Here is a 7,886-nt window from a genome sequence, read left to right as displayed (position 1 = left end):
TTTTCGATCGGTTTTTTTCGGTTTAGGTTAAATAGCGAGCGTTCGCTCGTTTGTTCGTTTGAACGAACACGTTCATCGTTTAGATCTGGATAACGAACGTTCGTTCGTTAATCCGTTCGTCGTTTTCTTTTCTCGGATTAAATCCGCGATTTTTCTAAGCGCGATTACTGATCCGTCGTTTATCGGAATCAGGCGATTCAAGCGCTTAGAGTTTCGTCTCGAAACCCTCTATCCGTTTAACCAACTTAAACAAGATTTTGCTACTGTAAAACTTGCCCTAGATCCAGATTACTAGAACGAAGTTGTTTTCTTTCGCCGTTTGACTTTCGTTGCTTCGTTCGATTTGATTCTTTTTGCCAACCGGAGTTCTTAAGTTGAACCTTCTGGTTAGATCTCTTATTTGAGTTTTACCTATGCATTAGATGAGTACTTATTGTATGCTTGTTTGTTTGTTTGCGATAGAGTACCCGGAGTGCACCGCCTGTTACTTCGAATCGTTAGGTTTCCCGGATCATCAGCAAGGCAAGTAACACTTTCATCATACCTTTTCTACTACCCAGTTTTATTGCATTATCAATCCTCACACATTGCATGATTAGGACCTAATTAAATTGTGGGATGGGAAGTAGATGAGGTAGTACCTATTACCTGTTTATTATCAAACCTTTGGGAGTTAATTCTACGTTTGCTTATTATGCCGTGCTATGCTAGTAGACGTGGATTGGGTGAGTGAAATCCATGACAGATGTGAGATTGTTAATTAATGGTTTATCTAAGGTGGCAACTTAAACACACATCTGGGTGGATTGAGGCACCTGGGTATTCCAGGACTTGCCTGTTTTCTTTTGGACCGCCACCCAGGCTCAAAGGGATCATAAGACTATTCATACTAGAAACTTCCGTGTGCAGCCACAAGCTATTATGGGCTCTAGCATAGTTGACTAAGTCGTGCGAACTCTTACAGTGGTAGACTAGCAGATGTAGGGGATGTAGGTGGTACGGTCTACCCGATCGTAAGGTGCTAGCGCTTCTGAAAGGCTATGTCTCATCCGTCTTCTCAAACACCATGTAGTGCGAGAAAACAAATGGAGGCGATCGAGTCTTGTGGGGAAAAGTGCGCAAACCTCTACAGAGTGTAACAAACTAATCATGGTTAGCCGTGTCCCCAGTTATGGACATCTTGAGTATCTAGTACCTGGATTTTCATGTGAATCTCAACATGTTACTCTAAACTAATTTTGTTGGGGTATGTTTAATGATGATGCTTAATTGGGATTGAGAATGATGTCAACCATTCTCAATGTTTAACAACCACCATGATAGTAATTAAATTTATTCCTTTGCAGTAGGGAAAAATTGGCTTTATGCAAAACAGTAACCATAGAGCTTTCCACCAGCCAAATATGCATATAGTATAGCTGTTTCATTCCATTACTCTCTATGTGTTACCTTGCCAGCATATTCCATGTGCTGACCCGTTTTCGGGCTGCAACGTCAATGTTGCAGACTTTTCAGACGACGATTAAGGAGTTTTAGGTCGTGGTTCTATACTTAGTGATGCCATTGGAGTTAATGGACTCACTTATCTTCCGAGCCTTCCGCTGTTATCGTTACTAGATGGCCTTAAGCCATATTTATTGTAATAAGTTCTCTTTTGAGACACTCGATGTAATAAGTGTGTGATTGCTACTCTACTATAAATACTCCGAGTACTGTGTGGTGTCAGCATTACTGATCCAGGGATGACACCGGAGCACAGAGATCAGACTGTTTGAGGTCTGGTCGCTATAGAGATGGTATCAGAGCACACGTTGACTGTAGGACACGACCACTAAGCTACAGACCTAGATCACTCTCTTGTCTTCTGACTTCTCATCTTTTCTACTCTTTAGGATGGCGAATGCAAGGAACAAGTTCATACAACCGGATGAAGATACACCCTTTGGACGTCACTTGAAGGAAGTCGCTAGATACCTGAACATAGGAATACCAAGCTTCACGGGAACCTACAACGCCACTTTACCTGAAGAAGAGCGCTGGATGATTCAAGTTCAAGTTCCAGGAAGAACGTTCATGCCAGTCACTGAGCCCATAGAGTTTTCTTTTGATGCACCAACTTGGAGTCTAGGAAAGAGCATGGCAGCTCACATCGCCATGGGACGCATTGGAGAAGTCTACCGCAAGGATCTCAAGGATACTATCTACCAGATTTGTGGGCGCCGAGATGAACATTGGGAGATGATCAGCACCAGGAAGGATAGATCAATTGCAGCTTTTATACAGGAGCTAAACCAGCACATTCGACGACAGGAGAACCAGATGTGTGCCGACATGATAGATCTGAAGAAGGCTAAGACTAGAATCAAGGAACTGGAGGAAGAACTCAAGGCTACACGTGAAGATTATGAAGAGGAAATTGAAGTATTGGTGGAGAAGAATGACGACCTGATCAAGAAGATTGGAATATTTATGGGAGGCCCGACACCCGTAGATGAAGACAAAGAACCCAAGGAGATCAGCCCGGAAGACTACATCATCATCGACGACACTGACTCGAAAGCAGATAGTAGCGATGATGACTATGTTGATGAAGCAGGAGCAGATATTATGGAGTCAACGACCGTAGAATATTTCTAATAGACCACCTCATCAGTAGTAGTAGTCCACCATGTAAATATAGTAGTCCGAGCACTTTTGCGATAGTTAGATCAATTGTATGCCTTCGTTTGATTGATTGAAGTGAATTGTTTGCTTTTGCCTCATGTGCATATGGTTAGTGTTTTCTCTTTAGACCCTCTCTATTCTTATATCTCATCTTTTCTAAACCCTCAGATGCCTCCGAGACGTGACCCCGGTTTTGCTTTCCCACCGGAGCTCACCCAGTTGATCCAGCAGCAGAACACATTGATGCAGTTGCTAGTCCAGAATCAGAATCAGGGGAACAACAACAACAACCCACCACCACCACCACCACCTGTTGACCACTTAGCCCGTTTTCTTAGGCTAAATCTGCCGGTGTTTTCCAGTAGCACCGAGCCGATAGTAGCAGATGATTGGCTCCGCAAGACAGCTAGGGAGTTGACCACAGCAGGATGCACAGATGCGGAGAAGGTGAAGTTTGCCGCACATCAGTTAGAAGGACCCGCAGCATCATGGTGGGAGAATTTCACAACCACTTTCCCAGTAGACACTGTCACATGGGACCAGTTTCAGCAGGCTTTCCGTACTGCCCATGTTTCAGCAGGAGCTATGGCCATGAAGAAGCGTGAGTTTCGCAACTTGCGCCAAGGAGGAAGGACAGTTGGCCAGTATGTGGAGGAATTTAGTAAGTTAGCACGTTATGCCCCAGATGACATCGCTACGGATGCAGCTAAGCAAGAGAAGTTTTTGGAAGGGCTGAATGATGAGTTGAGCATGCAGTTGATGGTAGCCACCTTCAATAACTACCAGGAGTTGGTAGATCGTGCTCTTATGATTGAAGGGAAGCTGCAGCAAATTGAGAATCGCAAGAGGAAGTATGGACAAGGAAAGTACAATTCAGGAGCTCAGCAGAAGCCACGTTTTACCCCTAGACCGGGAGGACATTTTTAGCATACCCATGGAGGAGGTAGCTCGCATAATCACAATGGCACCAAGAATGGTAATGGCAATGGAGGAAGCAACGGCCAGAACCGCACCAACCCCTCAACCCCAGCCAAGAAGGACTTGAGCCAAGTCACTTGCTATAAGTGTTCGAAGACCGGACATTATGCCAATGAATGTCCTGAAGGCCAAAATGGCAATGGAAGTTCTGGGAAGAAGCCGAACCCTTTCAACAGGGGACAGGTGAACCACGTTAGCGTGGAGGAGGTTGAAGCTCAGCCCGATGCAGTAATAGGTAAGTTTTTGGTTAAGTCATTTACTGCACTCGTTCTTTTTGATACTGGTGCATCGCATTCATACATCTCAAGGGGATTTGTGGATAAGTATAACCTACCAACCCAAGCCCTTAGGTCACCCATGTTAGTAACCTCGCCCGGAGCAGAGTATGTGGCTAGTCTATGGTGTGATCGGTTACCATTAAGGATTGGTAACTATGTTTTTCCCTCAGACCTAATAGTATTGGAATCTCAAGGATTGGATGTGATATTAGGCATGGATTGGTTATCAAAGTATGAAGGGAATATTGAATGTGCTAGTAAGTCAATTTTGCTTACCACACCAGAAGGGAGAAGGATCAAGTATGTATCCCGGCATGTGCCAAAGAGGACCCAAGTAAATTGCCTAACAGGAGTTGTGCAGGAGGAAGTACCAGTGGTAAGGGATTTCCCTGATGTATTTCCAGAAGAGTTGCCAGGCATGCCACCGGATGGAGATATTGAGTTCTTGATTGAGCTATTGCCCGGCACTGGGCCAATATCAAAGAGACCTTATAGGATGCCAGCAAGGATTTGGTGGAAATTAAGAAGCAGATTAAGGAGTTACTGGATAAGGGATATATTCACCCAAGTTCTTCACCTTGGGGACCACCAGTACTTCTAGTGGAGAAGAAGGATGGATCGTTAAGGAGGGTTGTTGATTATCGAGGATTGAATGAAGTAACGATCAAGAACAAGTACCCACTACCAATGATCAATGATCTGTTTGATCGATTGCAAGGAGCTAAGGTATTTTCCAAGATTGATCTACGATCAGGATACCACTAGTTGAAGATTCGAGAATAGGATATTCCGAAGACAGCTTTTACCACCAGGTATGGGCTGTATGAGTATACTGTTATGTCATTTGGTTTGACTAACGCGCCTGCCTACTTTATGAACATGATGAAAAAAGTGTTTATGGAGTTTTTGGATAAGTTCGTCGTAGTGTTCATTGATGATATCCTGGTTTATTCGAAGAATGAAGAGGAGCATAAGGAGCATTTGCGTTTGGTACTTGGAAAGCTCAGAGAACACCAATTATATGCCAAGTTCAGCAAATGCGAGTTTTGGTTGGAAGAAGTAGGATTCCTCGGACACGTTATATCCTGAGAAGGTATAGCAGTAGATCCCGCTAAAGTTGAAACCGTGACCAAGTGGGAAGCCCCAACAACAGTTGGAGAGATCCGGAGTTTTCTTGGACTCGCAGGATACTACCGGAGATTTATTGAGAATTTCTCAAAGATTGCGAAGCCTATGACCGAGTTGTTAAAGAAAGATACCAAGTTCATATGGACAGAGGAGTATGAGGCTAGTTTTCAGGAGTTGAAGAAACGCTTGGTTACCTCACCAGTGTTGATTTTGCCAGACCAGACCAAAGATTATGAGGTGTACTGCGACGCTTCACGTCGAGGACTTGGAGCAGTGCTTATGCAGGAAGGGAGAGTTGTTTCATATTCCTCAAGACAACTGAAGCCCCATGAGTTGAATTATGCTATGCATGATTTGGAGTTAGCAGCCGTAGTGCATGCTTTGAAAACATGGAGACATTTCCTCATTGGAAACCATTGTGAGGTGTACACGGATCATAAGAGTTTGAAGTACATTTTCACGCAAAAGGAGTTGAATCTCAGACAAAGGAGATGGTTGGAGCTTATCAAAGATTATGATATGAAATTACATTATCATCCCGGAAAGGCTAATGTAGTAGCTGACGCATTAAGCTGTAAGAGCCATGTCAATACATTAATGATGGGAGAAATACCCAAGGAGTTAGCAGAAAATCTTCGTGAACTATGTTTGGAAATAGTTCCGAGAGGCTATGTAGCAGCATTGGAGATTCAGTCAACCTTGATGGATAAAATCAGGGAAGCTCAGAAGACTAACAAAGAGGTTGCCGCTATAAAGGAGAAAATAAGCAAAGGAAAAGCTAAAGGATTTCGTGAGGATGAGCACGATACCCTATGGTTTGAAGACCGTGTTTATGTGCCCAATAACCCGGAGATCAGGAAGTTAATTTTGCAAGAGGCACACGATTCACCGTATTCGATTCACCCAGGAAATACCAAGATGTATTTGGATTTGAAGGATATTTTCTGGTGGACCGGAATGAAGAAGGATATAGCGGAGTATGTAGCAGTTTGTGATGTATGCCAGAGAGTAAAGACAGAGCATCAGAAGCCAGCAGGATTGTTACAACCATTGCCGATACCCGAATGGAAGTGGGATAAGCTAGGCATGGATTTTATCACGGGTTTGCCCAGGACTCATTCAGGCTATGAGTCAATTTGGGTTGTAGTTGATCGATTGATGAAAGTAGCCCATTTCATCCCAGTAAAGACCACTTACACCAGTGCTAAGTTGGCAAAGATATACATGACCAGAATAGTATGTCTGCATGGAGTTCCGAGGAGTACCGTATCTGATAGAGGAACCCAGTTTACCTCAAAGTTCTGGAAGCAGTTGCACGAAACTTTGGGTACCAGGCTAGAATTCAGTACAGCTTTTTCATCCACAGATAGATGGACAGACCAAGAGAGTCAATCAGATTTTGGAGGATATGCTGAGAGCTTGTGCGCTAGATTATGGATCTAGTTGGGACGACAATCTGCCATATGCCGAGTTCTCTTACAACAACAGTTACCAAACCAGTTTGAAGATGGCACCTTTCGAAGCTTTGTACGGAAGGAGGTGCAGGACACCGCTGTCGTGGGACGAAGTTGGAGACCGCCAGTTGTTTGGACCTGACTTGATTAAAGAGTCTGAACAGAAGGTGAAATTGATTCTCGATAGGCTCAAGGTAGCCCAGTCCAGACAGAAAAGTTATGCAGATTCTAAACGCAAGGAGACAGTTTACGAAGTTAGAGATAGAGCTTATCTTCGAGTATCTCCACTTCGGGTAACAAAGCGTTTTGGAGTTAAAGGGAAGTTAGCGCCACGATTTGTAGGACCATATTGAGTTTTGGAGCGTATGGGAGAAGTGGCCTACCAGTTGGAATTGCCTGAAGGATTGTCAGGAGTGCATGATGTGTTCCACGTTTCTTAGTTGAAGAAGTGTCACGCGGAGATGGCTGACATACCATTGAGAGACACAGTGCCTTTGGAAACTATTTAGTTGGATAACGATTTGACCTACGAGGAGAAACCAGTTAAGATCCTCGAGTTTGCCAGCCGAGTTACCCGCAGCAAAGTTATAAAGTTTTGCAAAGTTCAGTGGAGCCACCACTCAGAGGATGAAGCCACCTGCGAACGAGAGGAAGATTTGCTCAAAGACCACCCTCACCTATTTTCTAGCCAACCCGAATCTCGAGGGCGAGATTCATCTTAAGGGAGGTAGGTTTGTAACATCCCAAATTTTCAATTTGGAATGTTATACATTAGATCATCATTGCATATCATATTTTATTTTGCATTTTGGTTGATCCTAGAAAATTCTATGCAACTCAAGGACCCACGGAGAGAGTTGGGGATTTCGTTATTTTCATATTTGAGTTTTCTCAAATTTTGAGAATAGGATCATTTGATTTTATTTATTTTATCATCAATTATTTCTATTACAAAAATATGAGAGAGGGAATAAAATGACTTTCCCAAAATAGAGAAATATTGAGGATTTAATAATAAAATCAAATAAGATTTTATTTCGGAGTTTTTCGGTGTTTTATTTGAATTTAGGAAAAATGTGCATTTTTCAAAATTGCATTTAGGGCCCAAATAAATGTTCACTTTGTCGGGCTTGATTTTAGAAGTTCGGGAAAATTTATTTCAAGATTTTTGGAGTCGGTTTAGTATTTCTTTTTATTTTTCTTCCGAGCGTAACTATTTAAAAAAAGGGGGAACCGACCTACGGGCCGTGTCCGACTAGGACTCCCGGCCCGTAGGGGCTTTATAAGCCGGCCCACCCCGGGGGGGGAGGGGGGAAACCCTAGCCCAGCGCCCTGCCCTAGCGCCCCGCCCCAGCCCCACCGCCGCCGCCGCCTGCGCCCCGCC

Source organism: Triticum dicoccoides, chromosome 4A, assembly GCF_002162155.2.
Source record: "Triticum dicoccoides isolate Atlit2015 ecotype Zavitan chromosome 4A, WEW_v2.0, whole genome shotgun sequence".
In the NCBI taxonomy this organism is placed as follows: domain Eukaryota; kingdom Viridiplantae; phylum Streptophyta; class Magnoliopsida; order Poales; family Poaceae; genus Triticum; species Triticum dicoccoides.
This window is presented reverse-complemented; position numbering follows the sequence as displayed.